Source organism: Vicugna pacos, chromosome 2 (genome assembly GCF_048564905.1).
Source record: "Vicugna pacos chromosome 2, VicPac4, whole genome shotgun sequence".
Taxonomy (NCBI): domain Eukaryota; kingdom Metazoa; phylum Chordata; class Mammalia; order Artiodactyla; family Camelidae; genus Vicugna; species Vicugna pacos.
Window position 1 is genome coordinate 49,244,482 of NC_132988.1, and position 364 is coordinate 49,244,845.

Here is a 364-nt window from a genome sequence, read left to right on the forward strand (position 1 = left end):
TTTTTTGTTTGACAAGTGCTATCTGTGCCACTTATTTAACTTCTGTAGTAACAAGGGCATTATCATTCTTCACCCGTCCTTATTCTGACCCTATAGTTTTACTACTTTTTTCCTAATTATTTTGATTTGTCCATTACTTTCTTAACAGTCCTATATATTCAATTTCTAGCACATCTGTGACTTCCTCCACTTCCACATTTTTGCACTGCTTACATTTAATGTGCAATCTTATTCCTTGTCTGCACACAGATGTGGAAAGCTAGATATAAAATAAATGTTAAAGCTTGATTTTTATAAACATTTTAATATGTAGTCTGGACATGATTTATTGACTTAAGGTTCTTCTCTGAACTGAAAGTGAAAT